Raw genomic sequence first — 15,427 nt, 5'->3', positions numbered from 1 at the left:
AACTCCTTGTATATTTGAGTAATTAGACCCCTGTCCAAGTTTTTCGTTATAAAGATTTTTTCCCAATTTGTTGTTTCCCTCCTGATTTTGACTACATTGTTTTTGTTTGTACAAAAGCTTTTTAGTTTAATATAATCAAAACCATTTAATTTACATTTTGTAATTTTCTCTAACTCTTGCTTGGTTTTAAAGTCTTTCCTTTCCCAGAGATCTGACAAGTATACTATTCTGTGTTCACGTAACTTATTTATAGTTTCCCTCTTTATATTCAAGTCGTTCACCCATTCTGAATTTATCTTGGTGTAGGGTGTGAGATGTTGATCTAAACCTAATCTCTCCCATATTGTTTTCCAAATTTCCCAGCAGTTTTTGTCACATAGTGGATTCATGTCCCAAAAGTTGGGCTCTTTGGGTTTATCATACACTGTCTTGCTGATGTCATTTACCCCAAGTCTATTCCATTGATTCCTTCATTTCTTATGCTAACCCACAATATATTGCTATGGGAAAATTAGAGTTGTGGGAAGGATATCTATAGTTATAGAATTAATGTGCATACACCACATGGTACAAAGATATCAAAATTTTATCAGTCTTCTTTCAGAATCTAAAGAAAGACTCCACTCTGCCAAGAACTATCCTAAGTAGACATGATGAGTTCAGTCAGGCTTATAAATGTAATGGGAGTTAATCCAATAAAGTTCTATCCCCAGAACATATACATTGTACTCAGCCTCTGTCAGCCCATATGAAAGAGTTTGTTTCAATAAAGTCATAATGAGGTGTAATGGAATGACTATGTTCCCTGATTTGGAGTATCCACAGAAATATCACAATTCCATAATTGGTTCAGTCTGTTAAGTATATGGTGAAGAAATGAACTGTTGATTAGCTACTAAACTAGGAGTAAAGTGCATTAAAATGCCACTAATCAACCAAAGCAAGTCTTTCTCATTTTTCCTGCCAGGATCTATTCAAATGAAGCAGTAAGAGGTGCTTTCACCCCTTAGTGGGATGACAAAAGGTCTCAGGTCTTTCCACCTTTCCACTGGAATCTTTACCAGGCAGCCATCATATGGTTTTTATTTTTTGTATATATTATTCTTGGGTTTAGGTAAAGCAGTACTGGAGACCACTCTGACCTTGTGTGTTTAAAAAGGTCAGAGTAATGAACCACTGACAGTCCAGAAGCCAGCCCCTAGGCTGGACTTTGCAGCCAGTCAGGAAAAAGAAAGAGAAGTGACCTGCTTGACCTTGCATAGATGAAAATGATGGCAGTCAAGAGAAAGTGATAGTCATTCAATCATCCATTGATTATGCCAAATTTGAAAGTGAAAAATTAAGTTGAAGCCCACTCTACCTATGGAGCCCACTCTACCTATGGACCAAGATGGTATAGTGTAGTGTGCTTCCAGGTACTGGGAGAGAAATATTTGTACTTCATTCCTTCCTATATTTTATGCAACATGAACAATGGCAGGGTGGAATTCCTGCAAGATACAGGGTCAAGGACCAAAGGTATCTTGTAGGAATTCTATCCTGCCATTTTCCATGTTGCACTTATCAGTAAACATCAATTTATAAAAAAGCTAATTAACAATAATTGTTTAAATGAAACTGAAGTGCTACACTTTGGTATTAATATTTGGTAGAACCAAGTAGAATAGGGTCTCAAGTCAATGGTGTCTGGGAAAGTCAACCTGTTCCCTACCCCTCCCCAAAAGATGATACCTCCTAGAACTAAAAGGGGATATGTAGTTTGGGGGGAATCCTTCTCATTTGTGGAAATTAAGATAAGAATGTTTCATGAGGTATAGGTTTCTTAAATTCTCAGAGCTTTAGATTTCTCAACAGAAAAATAGAAGAAATATACTAGATGGCCTCTAAGGCCCCTTTCTAGTTCTAAATTCCTGATCATATGACAATTACTTTCCTTACTCAACTGCATAGTAGAGTAGATAGATTACTGGACTTGGAGTAAGGAAGTCCTCATCTTGCCTCAAACATCATAGGACCATTAAGTCACTTAATCTCTTCTTTGTTATTTGCTCTGTAAAATGAGGATTACTCTAGTATCACCCTCATAGTATTATTGTGAAGATCAAATCAAACAAGAGAATGCATGTGAAGTAATTGCATATCTTAAAGAATTATACTTGCTATTATTATTAATTCAGTATAAAATCTCATTAGCTTTTTATAGCTACCATATTATATTCCTGACTGATATTGAGCTCAAAATCCCTAAAACCCCAAGTCTTTTATAAATGAACTGCTTTCTAATCTGGTCTCTCCAATTCTTTATGTATGCAGCTAATTTTTTTAAACCAAATAGAAGATTTTAAAAATAATTCTACTAAATAATGAATACAAGTTAATCTTTTCATATGTGCAATCATAAAAGATGGAATACAGAAACAGGAAAAAAACATCTATACCTTTCTGAAATTTAGTCTAGTTGGAAGACAGAAAAAGAGAACATGAAAAATGACATAACAAAGCAAATATTTTTTTAAGTCTAATGAATGCTTTGATGAGTAAATACAAATTCAGAGAAAAGAGAGTCCACTGAGGTTCACAAGAGATTGTGGAAACCTTTATGGAAGTGGAATTTGAGGAAGGCCCTGAAGGAAGGGAAAATCTAAAAAAGGCAAAGAGGATTCTAGGTGAAGGGAACAATAGCTAGCATTTATTTAGCACTTTTTGGTTCACTAAGTACTTTACAAATGTCATCTCATTTTAATTTCACAACAACCCTGAGAGGTACTACTATAATTCCTATTTAAAGATGGAGGAACTGAGGCAAGAAGAGGTTAAGTGACTTGTCCAAGGTCACAGAGCAAGTAAGAATCTGAGGCTGTATTTGAACTCAGTTCTTAACTCCAGATCCAGTTTTCTGTCCATTGGACCACCTAGCTACTATAAACCAAAAAAAGGATATAGAAATAGTTACTATGGTATAGGAGAAATTAAATCAAAAACTAGTGCTTAAATCCTTGCTTTCTATTTATTACCTTTATAACCATACACAAGTCACCAAACTAGGGCTGAATTTAACTGCAAAATTCTGGAGAACTGGCACTCTAGGTATCAGCATTGCAAATATATAACAATTGACATTGTGATGATTAAAAATTCCAAGAGACTGGGTTCTGGATAAGAATCAATAAATAATCAATAAATTAATTGTTCAATGATCTCTTTTGGTGATCAAAGACCCTGAAAGAAAGCCTTGTGGATCCTTAAATACAATTTTGGAAGCTGTGGCCCTCCCCTAGATATCTCAAATTGGCAAATAGTTAATGAGGAGGTGGTTCATCATTCTCTAAGTTCTTCCTCAATTTTTTGATGATGTAAAACCACATTCCTAGGCCTATGATTATAAAATCTCCAAGAGAGAATAAAGGTCAGGAGTGGCTTTGTTCAATAATTTTCTTTTTTTTTTTCTCTTTTAAAAAACTAATGCTGTGTATTGGTTCCAAGACAGAAGAATGGTAAGGGCTAGGCAATAAGGATTAAATGACTTGCCCAGGGTTACAAAACTGGGAAGTATCCGAGGCCAGAAAAGGACTTCCTGTCTCTAAACCTGGCTCTCAAACCACTGAGCCACCTAGCTGCCTCCTGTTCAAAACTTTTCAATGAGAGATTCGAAGACTCTGTCCTGCTACTCAAAGACACACTAGCCTAGGCTGGTTTCTATTTGCTGGGAAAGACAGAGCCCATAATCTCTTTTTTTAATCACTCTAAAATGGAAAATACTCTAGGATAGGGCATTCTCTGAATTTGCTAGGAACAAAGGAGCAGAAGATGGAGGAGTAACTAGAGCAGCAGCTCCATTTTACCATAAAAATCCTCTCCAACTAATATTAAAATATTGCCACAAAATGAATACAGGAGTGAAAGAACCAACAAGGAGACAGAGTGAAACAATTTTCAAGAAAAGAAAAACCCAAAAGGTAGGCCTGAAGAACTGAGATGAGAGGGGTGAAAAGCCAACAAGAAAGCTATAGCAAGGAGGGAAGAGCAAGCCAAGAGCAAACCACACACACACACACACACACACACACACACACACACACACACACACATACACATCTGCTCTCACAGGTTCTGAACTTAAGCTCAAGCTAACATTCAGTCCCTGAGAGCCTGCCTGGGCAAATAGTGGTCCAAGGCAAGTCATAACCCTTGAAATTCAAACCTGTGGAGAAGTCCGGAGTCCCAGCCCAAGGCAATATGAGCTGAAGGGGGCTGATCCATGTGGACCCAGAGCAAAGCCAAGAATCCCAGTCTGGGCATGGGATGAAGACATAATCCATGGTTTGGGGTGAGGACACAGTCCTCAGAGGGAGCCCCCACCCAAATCTTTTTGCCCAAAATTAAGGGTAGAGTTCGAAGACAGGGAACTCAAAAGATGTGCCTGATTGAATCAAGAACACAGTGAGATCAAAAACTTGGACCTAAGCCTGGGGATAGAATGTGATCATCCCTGACCTGATCAAGTTCAGAGTGAGACCAAAAGCTTACACCCAAGCCTGAGGAAAGTCTTTAAGCTATCAGCATCTCAAGGGTCAATTTAATCAGCAGAGGGAAGGGGCTTTCAGAGCTCTTGGCCCTCAGACCATTTGGTAAACTAGTAATAACCCATAAAATAAGCTGAAAATAGCATCAAGGAAGGACTGAAGTTTAAGAGGGTACCCCAATTTCCCAGAAAACAGAGCCTACCTATAATTAGATGGGGAAAATGAGCAAACAACAAAAAAGGCACCTAACTCTAAAGAAGTTTTATGGAGACAAGTAACAAGGTACTGATGCAGAAGGGGACAGCAAAAGCAAAGGAAGCACATGCAAAGTCCAAAAGAAAAATATGGATTGGACACAGAATCTGGAAGAGCTCAAAAAAGACTTCAAAAACCAAATAAGAGAGACAGAGGAAAAGTGGGGAAGAGAAATGAAAGTGATGTAAGAAGAAGTGAAAGTAATACAAGAAGAAATGGGCCAATTGAAAAAGGAGAACCAAAAACTGACAGAGGAAAACCAGGTCTTAAAAATCAGAATTGACCATCTAAAAACTAATAATTTCACGAGAAATCAAGAAACAATAAAGCAAAACCAAAGGAATGGAAAAACAGAGGAAAATATGAAATATCTTGTTGAAAAAACAATTGCCTTAGAAAATAGATCTAGGAGAGACAGTTTGAGAATTATTGGCCTATCTGAAAGTCATGATCAGGAAAAGACTTTGAACATCATATTACAAGAAATTATCAAAGATAACTGCCCAGAGATCCTTGAACAAGAAAATAAAATTGAAATTGAAAGAATTCACAGATTGTCTCCAGAAAGAAATCCTCAAATGACAACTCCAGGAATGTAATAGCTAAATTCAAAAGCCACCAAGCCAAGGGAAAAAACTTCTAGCAGCCAGAAAGAAACCATCCAAATACCATGGAGCTATAGTCAGGATCACACAGGGCTTAGCAGCTTCTACATTAAGGGATCAAAAGGCATGGAATATGATATTCAGGAAGTCAAAAGATTCTGGTTTACAACCTAGAGTCACCTATCCAGAAAAACTGAGTATATTCTTTCAGAGGAAAAAATTGTCATTCAATTAAATTGAAGATTTTCAAGCATTCATGAGGAATAAGCCATACCCAAACAAAAAATTTGAAGTCCAAATATGAGAAACGAGAGAAGCCCAAAAAAGTAAATAAGAAAGAGAAAATTTACGGGACTCATTAAGATCAAAATGTTTATGTGTCTACATGGAAAGAGGATTTCTGTAATTCTCAAAAATTACTCTTAGTAGTAGAGAAGATAGAAGGAATTTACTCAGAAAGAGGATAGAGAAGTAAGCCGATTATGATGATATGATGGATGTGTAAATGTGATGATATGGAACAATATGTATGTATGATATGGAATGTATGCATATGAATGCATACGAATGATATATAAAAAATCAATCAAGGACTGAAAGAGAGGGTTGCACTGAGAGAAAAGGAAAGGGAGAGATAAAATAGGGTAAATTATATACAAAAAAAGACAGAGAGGAGAGGATAAGGGTGGTGACAAGCAATGCCTAAACTTTCCTCTCATTGTAACTGGCTCAGAGAGGGGAAAACGAGTATATTCAGTGGAGTATAGAATTCTATCACCCTACAGAGAAGTAGAAGGGGAACAAGACAAGGGAAGGGGGAAGTAGAAGGGGAAGTGGGAGGTGACAAAAAGCAAAATACTGGTAAGGAGGAACAGAGTGAAAGGAAATAGAGCAAGATCTAAAGGGGATAATACAATGGAGGGCAATACACAGTTAGTAATCATAACTCTGAATGTGAATGGGATGAACTCATCCATTAAATGGAAATGGATAGCAAAGTAGATTAAAAACCAGAATCCCACTATATTGTTTACAAGAAACATATTTGAGGAAGGGTGACACACACAAATTTAAGGTAAAAGGCTGGAGGAGAATTTATTATTCATCATCTAAAGTAAAAAAAGCAGGAGTAGCAATCATGATACCAGACAGAGCCAAAGTAAATATTGATCTAATTAAAAGAGATAAGGAAGGAAATTACATTTTGCTAAAAGGTTCTAAAAACAATGAAGTAATCTCATTATTAAACATTTATGCACCAAATGGTATTGCATCTAGGTTTCCAAAGGAAAAATTAAAGGAGCTAAAGGAGAAAATAGATAGCAAAACCATACTAGTGGGGGAATCTCATCCTTACCTTTTCAAAACTAGATAAATCAAACCAAAAAATAAATAAGAAAGAAGTAAGGGAAGTAAATGAAATGCTAGAAAAATTAGAGTTAATAGATATCTGAAGAAAACTAAACAGGTATAAAAAAGAACAAACCTTCTCAGAAGTACATGGTACATATACAAAGATTTACCATGTACTAGAACATAGAAAAATTGCAAACAAACACAGAAAAGCAGAAATAATAAATGCACCTTTTTCAGATTATAATACAATAAAAATTATAATTAACAAGGGTCCTCGGAAAGTCAAATTTTAAATTAATTGGAAACTAAATAATCTAATTTTTCAAAACTGGTGAGTCAAAGAAGAAATCATAGAAACAATTACAGATTTCATTAAAGAGAATGACAATGAGGAGACAGCATATTAAAACTGATGGGATAGGGGCAGCTAGGTAGCTCAGTGGATTGAGAGCCAGGCCTAGAGACGGGAGGTCCTAGGTTCAAATCCGGCCTCAGACACTTCCCAGCTGTGTGACCCTGGGCAAGTCACTTGACCCCCATTGCCTACCCTTACCACTCTTCCACCTATAAGTTAATGCACAGAAGTTAAGGGTTTAAAAAATAAAAAATGAAAATGAAAAATGAAAAAAAAAACTGATGGGATATAGCCAAAGTGGTACCCAGGAGAAATTTTATATCTCTGAGTGCCTCTACCAACAAAATAGAGAGGGAGGAGAGCAATGATTTGGACTTGCAACTTAAAAAATTAGAAAAAGAACAAATTAAAAATCCCAAGATAAAAACTAAATTGGAAATCCTAAAAATTAAAGGAGAAATTGATAAAATTGAAAGTTAAAGAACTATTGAAGTAATAAATAAGACTAGGAGATGTACTTTGAAAAAAACAAATAAAATAGATAAATTGCTGGTTAATCTAATTAAAAAAGAAGAGAATCGGGGGCAGCTGGGTAGCTCAGTGGAGTGAGAGTCAGGCCTAGAGACGGGAGGTCCTAGGTTCAAACCCGGCCTCAGCCACTTCCCAGCTGTGTGACCCTGAGCAAGTCACTTGAACCCCATTGCCCACCCTTACCACTCTTCCACCTATGAGACAATACACTGAAGTACAAGGGTTTAAAAAAAATTTTTTTTAAAAAAAAGAAGAGAATCAAATTAACAGTATCAGAGATAAAAGGGTGGTTTCACCTCTAATGAAGAGGAAATTAAGGTAATTATTAAGAACTATTTTGCTCAATTATATGCCAATAACTATGGCTTATTTATTTATTATATACTAATCCTTATACTATACAAACTATTTGACATAATAAGCAAAGAAGAAGGTTTACGAAATTCCTTTTGTGACACAAATATGGTACCAATTTCAAAGCCAGGCAGACCAAAAACAGAAAAAGAAAACTACAGACCAATCTCCTTAATGCATATAATGCAAAAAATCTTAAATAGAATACTAGCAAAAAGACTTCAGCAAGTTATCACAAGGATTATTCCCTATGATCAGGTGGGATTTATACCAGGAATGCAAGGATGGTTTAATATTAGGAAATCCATCCACATAATTGACCATATCAATAATCAAACCAACAGAAATCACATGATTATCTCAATAGATGCAGTAAAAGCCTTTGACAAAATACAACATCCATTCTTATTGAAAACACTATAAATAGATGGGCCTTTCCTCAAAATAATAAACAGTATATATTTAAAACCATCAGCAAGTATCATCTGCAATAGGGACAAGTTAGAAGCTTTCCCAGTAAGATCAGGAGTGAAGCAAGGATGACCATTATCACCTCTATTATTTAATATTGTTCTAGAAATTCTAGATATAGTAATTAGAGAAGAAAAAGAAATTGAAGGGATTTAGGCATTATGGAAACTAAACTATCACTCTATGCAGATGATATGATGGTATACTTAAAGAATCCCAGAAAATCAACTAAAAGGCTAGTCAAAATAATTAACAACTTTAGCAGTTTCTGGGTACAAGATAAACCCACATAAATCATCAGGATTTCTATATATTTCCAACAAAACTCAGCAGCAGGAGTTAGAAAGAGAAACTCCATTTAAAATCACTCTAGACAATATAAAATATTTTGGACTTTATCTGCCAAGACAAACACAGGAATTCTATGAACACAACTACAAAACACTTTTCACACGATTAAAGCTAACAGTTGACAAACTCAAAGAATCCTGCTTTTGGGACAAGAACTCACTATTTGACAAAAACTGCTGGGAAAATTGGAAAAAAATATAGGAAAAATTAGGTTTATATCAACATCTTACACTCTATAACAACATAAATTCAAAATGAGTAAATGACTTAAATATAAAGAGTGAAATCATAAATAAATTAGGTGAACATAGAATAGCATACCTGTCAGATCTGTGGGATAGGAAGGAATTTAAAACTAAGTAAGAGACAGAGAACGTTGCAAAATGCAAAATAAATAACTTTGATTACATCAAATTAAAAAGGTTTTGTACAAATAAAAGCAATGCAACCAAAATTAGGAGAGCAACAAACTGGGAGAACATTTTTATAACAAAACTCTCTGACAAAGGTTTAATTTCTCAAATATATAAGGAACTAAGTCAAATTTACCAAAAAATCAAGCCATTCCCCAATCAACAAATGGTCTAGGGACATGAATAGGTAGTTTTCACATAGTGAAATCAGAACTATCAATAAGCACATGAAAAAGTGTTCTAAATCCCTCCTGTTTAGAGAAATACAAATTAAAACGACTCTGAGGTACCATATTACACCTAGCAAACTGGCCAATATGACAACAAAGGAAAGTGATAAATGTTGGAGGGGATGTGGCAAAATTGGGATACTGTTGGTGGAGTTGTGAATTGCTCCAACCATTCTGAAAGGCAATTTGGAACTATGTCCAAAGGACTCCAATTAATGCCTGCCCTTTGGCCCAGCCATACCTCTGCTGGGTTTGTACCCCAAAGAGATAATAAGGAAAAAGACTTGCACAAAAATATTATAGCACCATATTAGGTGCTAAGGATACACACAGCAAAAGAAATAGTCCCTGTTCTCATAGAAATTACCATCTCATAGGGGAATACAAAAAAACAAAAAGCTGAAAAATGGGGTATAGGAGGAGGAATAGGAGAAGGTCCACAATGAAAGGGAACAGTAGAGAAGTCAGTTAGAGAAGATTCAAGGTAGTGCAGTGTTATAGGAAATTAAATTAGCAAAGAGATAAATGAGGAGCTGTCTGAACTGAGGTCTCTTCTTAATTGGAGGTTTGGAGTTCCTGGTTCCACTCCCTTATCAGAGAGGCAGAGGAGAGTGAGCAAGTGGAATAGCAAGGCCAATGGGATCAGGGATTATAGTAATAGGGAGTGTCCTATCCATTTAATATAAGAAAATAGAATCTGAGCTGCCAGAAGAAATCTTTCCCAGGACCAAATCCAATGGTGGATTTGAAAATATGAAGAAAATATGAAGAAGCAAAACTGTAGATGGTGAACTTCACATTTTGCTTCAAGACAGCACATCTGGAGCAAATATTGAAACAGTTAAAGAAATCCTGAAAATAATCCATTCCTGGCTTAGAAGAGGGTCTGCGGCTGCCATCACCCGCTGTAATTAACCAGCTCCATTTGAATTCATTAAATTATCAATTCTGTAAAGAAAGCAATTCTTCCTTTATTGAGAATTTAGCAGGAGGAAATTAGTGAGAATTTATCAGGAGGAACTATTGGGGATAAAGGTTATAAAATCAAAAAAAATTTTAAGAGAACCTTCAGACAGCAATTAAGCTTTTTCAGGAATGTTTTCCCACTAAGAAAGTTGTTCTTATTGGTGGAAAACTTGATTGGTTTGTGGAGTGTGTAAAGATTATCCTTAATCATATATCTGAACCTACTATTGAAGGATGTGTGTAACCCTAGGACCCCAATTTCTATGATAAAGATTATATCTCTGGTGATTTCATAAAGATGTTCTGTAAAGAATGAAGATATAGCATTTCCCATTCAGGGAAGAAAAAGCTTTGATTGCATGCCCCTTTGTCATAGTGACCATCTTCTACTTCCATGTAAAAGAGACTATGATGATATGAGCCCTCATAGAGGATCCGCATCGCCTCATCCTAGACCTAGTGGTAAAAGGGGTCCCAATCTTCCTCATTCTCCACCACCACCTCCAAGAGGATGAATCTTATGACTCAAGACAGATCTGGAAAGTATTTTTATGGAATGGTTGTTTTTAGTGCTGCTGAGATCCAGGACTCTGCGATAGATGAATGGAATCCATCCAAATGGCAAGTAGTATATGAACCAGAAGTTAAGAACCATCAGTTGACGGGTGACATAGGATATTCCTATGCAGGAAGTTTTGACTCAAACAGTGATGTTGGTGGACCCTTTGTTACAACTCAAATTGCTATTCTCACAGATCTAGCTGAATCTATTATCAGTAAATGTATTCAGAGAATCAAACAAATATATCATGAGTCCAGGTCTTCAGTTGACTTTGATGAACCTCCAGAAGGATTTGAAGATCATATCACTACCATTACAAGAATACAGGATCAGATGCAGAATGTAGTTTGCTGCAGAAGTGTAGAGCAATATTCTGGAAAGTTTTTTTTTAAGACTAATGAAAAACTGGAGTGTTGCATCTTTTTAAAAAATCTTGCTTCTGTCTTAGATGCTCACAGAATGTAATTTTACAGTTCATTAGAAACTTGAGGATGGGGGGGGGGATTGCAAAATTAACAAATGAAATTTTAAAACAGCAGCAGAATGAATTTTATTTTTATTGACAATAGTTGAAAAATTCCCTATTGCAAACACATTACTTTGTGTTGTTCACTGTAATGGTGAGGGCAGGGAATGGAAAGAATATCAATAATCCATGTTTCTGGAATCCATTCAGAGCAGTGTGCAAAATATGCTTTTTTTTTAAAAACCCTTACCTTCTACCTTAGAATCAATATCAATTCTAAGGCAAAAAAAAGCAGTAAGAGTTAGGCATCTGGGGTTAAGTGACTTACCCAGTCACACAGCTAGGAAAGTATCTGAGGTAAGATTTGAACTCAGGTCCTCCCAACTCCAGACCTGGTTCTTTGTACATTGTGCCATCTAGCTGCCCCCTATAATGCTCTCTTGTAAGAAATGTTTTATGGTTTAAAAACAAGTTTAGTGAACCTATAAGATAAAATGAAGGGACTGAACTAGTAGACCCTAAAGTCCTTTCTAGCTCTAAATATTGAGATCTTATGAAAATCATTCAAGAAATATTGTGAAAATATTATCTTAAACATAGTAGAGAATATTGAAAAATGAGAAATTTCTTTGGAAATTCATGAATGTAATGAAGTTGCTAGTGAACACCACTTTGATCCAAATTCTGAAGACTTTCACAGCTGTTTTTTTATCACAATAAAAAATTTTAAAAAAAATTTTAAACACAAAATAATGAGGTTGGAGCCAGATTCAGGTATGCTGGGAATTCCAGAGAAAGGACTATGAATTTTATCTTGTCCATAACGAGAAGGGTGGAGAATATCTAAATCAGATCAGAGTAATTGCTTTGGCCCACCATTGCACCAAACCATTCTGCCTTCTCTACTTTCATTTTAGTTCTATCTGACCAGTTTTAAAAACAAACTAGTGAACTAGTGCTATATTTTCTAATGATTCATCCCTTCTAGGGCTCACTTGTCCAATTCACATTGGAAGGTTGGGGGTCCCTAGAGGACTATTCCTACCTTCAGGGTTCTATAAGTAAAAGTATCCCTAAGGCACTGGTCTGCCAGCCCTCTCATGAGCTCCCACCAGTATGTTACTCATTAACAATTAACCAGTAGACTTAGTTATCAGCAAAAGAATTGATGAACACAGAATTAAGAATAGTTGTTACAAGCGTTCTTGGGGCACAGGCTTCCCCAGACATACCAAAGTCCCTGAAAAGTGGACTTCAAACACAATATAATGGTAGTGTGATATATGTGCAGGATACACTTGTGGCAACTGACATCTCCTGGTACTTGATGACCTACAAATCATTTTTTGGCATTCACAGGTATCTACTTAAGTAATTATCCGTCAGCACCATTGGTTACCTAGGTCCCTCTGCTCCTGAATGGATGTGTTGTCCTCTCCTGCTCCTGGTTCTCCAGAATCTTTCATTTCCCCAGGGTGATTCCCTCTCAGAAGAATGGTTCTAATTCTAGGTAGGTAGGTGGCATAGTGAACACAGCACTGGGGCTGGAATTAGAAAACCTCAATGCAAATCCGGCCCCAGCTGGCTTGGATTAATTATGTGATCCTGGGCAATTCACTTAATGTGTTTGCCTCAACTGTAAAGTGTAAGCTATTAAAATATAACTGCAACTTTTTCACCGAATTGTGAGAATCAAATGAGATAAGTTAAAAAGAGCTTAGGATAGTGCCTAGCACAATATAGACACTATATAAATGTTTATTCCCTTCCTCTTTCCTGGAATCCTCAACCTTCTAATGTAGTCAGTCAGCTACTACTACACTGGACCATGATGTGTCTCCTTCAGTGCTTGATGGACTGCTATTTTTATACAAAGGTACAAAGGTACTTCTATGTGTCGTTTGCCTTGTTGTTCAGTTGTGGCTGACTCTTCATAACCCTATTTGGGGTTTTCTTGTTAAAAATACTAGAATGCTTTGTCATTTCCTTCTCCGGCTCATTTTTCAGATGAGGAAACTGAGGCAAACAGGATTAAGTGACTTGTCCAGGGTCACACAGCTAGTGTCAGAACAGATTTGAACTCAGGAAAAGGAGTCTTCCAGGCTTCAGGCCAGACACTATCCACTGTGCCAACTAGCTGCCCTCATTTGCCTTCAACCAATAGTACAGCCCCAAATCACTCATTTGTTTGAACATGGCGAGATTGTAGGAAAATTTCTTAACATCTATGCAATTAACACTTTGTGATTACACAGTTGATTCTTCTGCAGAAAGTAGTCACCCTGAAACTATTAAATTAGAACATCAAAATAGTTTCTGTACTGAGCTTAATTAAATCAACCTAGTATTTTGTTGATTACTCACTAGCTTCCTGTAGTCTCTCTATAAGTTTCTTTTACTGATGTCCTGTGACAGTAAGCAGGTTGACAGGAAAAGGAAACTCAAATGGCACTGTTTCTCCTATGGAAACAAGTATCCCCAGGTCCTGTTACTCTTGCCATCCATTATATTTAGGACCCATAGATTCACAGCATGTTAAGAGTTGGTGTCGATTTCCTCATTTAGGTCTAGAAATCTAAAGTACCTTTTAAGTCTTTATTTTGCAGTTTTATAATAAGGACTTTATTCTAGTAAGTTTTACTAGGTTTTCTCTATGTCTTTCTCTCGGTGGCCATCTTTTTCTGAGTATGTAGGCAGGTTTATCTTCTATTGCCTCTCTCCCTTCCTCCTGTTTGCTTCTATGCCTAATTCTCTATCTCTTCCAAATTCATTTTGCCCCCTCTTTCAAAGTCAGGATCCTAACCATACTCTTTGCATTGTGTGCATAATTGACAAAAGAAAAATGTCAAGAATCAGAGTTTTAGAGATAAAAAAAGCATTGTATTAATGGTGTTAACAATAAAAATTCTAACTCAAGCTAGTTTTTGTGACTTCACATGAAAAAAATCATTATGGAAGAAAATTTGGTTTCATAAACTTTATACAAATTTCATAGAAATTCAGGGAAAGAAAACTTGGGAGTATACAGTTCAACTTCATTTTGCAAGTGAAAAAAACAAGGCTCAGAGAGGTAAAGTCACTGGCCCAAGGCCATCCTATTAAGTAATTAAGAGGTCAGTCTCAAATTCAAATCTAACAACACCCTGATTGGAGTGCTTCCTACTACCCTATACTACCTATTAGTATCACTCAAAAAATGCTTACAAAGATACCAATTGTTAATAAATTTCTAATACAAATTGTCAATAAAATCCTTAGATTTCTTTAAAGTTATCTTCTGCTCTAAGACATTTCTGAAAATACGAAATGCCAATATATTAGATATAAAAAGCAAGCGATTATATGGACGAAAAAAGAAAACAGATGTTTAAATATTTGCTTTTGTTCACTCAAATATGTTGTAGAGAAAAAGAAAAGATTTAATCATAAATTCCTTAAACTTAATTTTTCCTCTCCTCACATCTACTTCTAAAATCCTTCCAATTGCAGTACTGTGATGTGAAGCTATGATGTGCTTTTGCCAACATTAGATAAAGAACTATATTAAACTTGTGAAGCAGAGAAAATGCCTTTTACTTTGGATTATTATGTGATAATATTGTTTGTATATGCCAATGTTTTAATTATCCCAATGAACTGTAATCATGCAGAACTCAATTTATTCAGGCTTACATTAGATAACATCTAAACTAGTTTCTACATTGGTGCTTTAAATGGCTTATAAAAGGACATGAGGAATCTGCATATCAAAGTTTTGCTTTTTTTGCAATTTTGTTATTCTTTTTTTTTTAAACCCTTAACCTCTGTGTATTGGCTCTTAGGTGGAAGAGTGGCAAGGGTGGGCAATGGGGGTCAAGTGACTTGCCCAGGGTCACACAGCTGGGAAGTGTCTGAGCCCAGATTTGAACCTAGGACCTCCCATCTCTAGGCCAGATTCTCAATCCACTGAGCCACCCAGCTGCCCCCTAATTTTGTTATTCTTGAATCTT

At 36.1% G+C, this 15,427-nt stretch overlaps 1 pseudogene; it reads left to right on the top strand.

Moving 5' to 3' along the window:
• Window positions 1-10,826: 10,826 nt before the first annotated feature.
• Window positions 10,827-11,437, top strand: LOC123233863 (annotated as a pseudogene).
• The last annotated feature ends 3,990 nt before the right edge of the window (window positions 11,438-15,427 follow it).

The sequence above is a fragment of the Gracilinanus agilis genome, chromosome 2 (assembly GCF_016433145.1).
Source record: "Gracilinanus agilis isolate LMUSP501 chromosome 2, AgileGrace, whole genome shotgun sequence".
In the NCBI taxonomy this organism is placed as follows: Eukaryota; Metazoa; Chordata; class Mammalia; order Didelphimorphia; family Didelphidae; genus Gracilinanus; species Gracilinanus agilis.
This window is presented reverse-complemented; position numbering and strand designations above follow the sequence as displayed.